Source organism: Sinocyclocheilus anshuiensis, unplaced genomic scaffold (genome assembly GCF_001515605.1).
Source record: "Sinocyclocheilus anshuiensis isolate Anshui unplaced genomic scaffold, SAMN03320099.WGS_v1.1 scaffold617, whole genome shotgun sequence".
Lineage (NCBI taxonomy): Eukaryota > Metazoa > Chordata > Actinopteri > Cypriniformes > Cyprinidae > Sinocyclocheilus > Sinocyclocheilus anshuiensis.
Genome location: NW_015539890.1, coordinates 1,170,513 through 1,171,209, shown reverse-complemented (window position 1 = coordinate 1,171,209; position 697 = coordinate 1,170,513).

Here is a 697-nt window from a genome sequence, read left to right as displayed (position 1 = left end):
ACAAAGAGTGAAAAATTGAAGGGGGTCTGAATACTTTCCGTACCCACTGTACATGTGAATGTACACACACACACACACACACACGGAATGAGTACAGCAGATTTCTAGTCCAGCATGCTTTGCTTCTGAATGCTAAAGGAGAGTATATATATATATTTTTAAATTAAGTATTATTTCATGTGTTTTTGCTCAGAATTATTATAGGGGGATATCTGTTAGTGTTTTTTTATGTTGTATTATTTTGAAATTTAAAAGGGTATATGTGTAAGTTTGTGGGGTTGCCATTTTGCTGAAGAGTAGAGCCTGTTTTAGTATGAGCAGGTGCACTTATGCTATTGTAAACTAGCTAGGCTATATATTCAAATATGAAACACATATATTGTAAAGGATTGTTAAATATAAGAAATATATATTTCCATATGTGTATATAAATGTAATGCAAATGTATATTCTGCAGTAATGTTCAATATATTTATACACCTGTTGCACCCTATCTTATTATAGCCTATGCAGATCTATATATTATAATGTGTATTACTGAATATAAAATTACATACATTGTATTATATAAGTAAATATATTGTCACATATTTTTCAATATATGAAAGCGTCAATTCCTTATGTATTATTCAATATATTGTAATATATTTACACAGTATATTATTCTGTATATTTTCTAATATACTGTTATATCCTT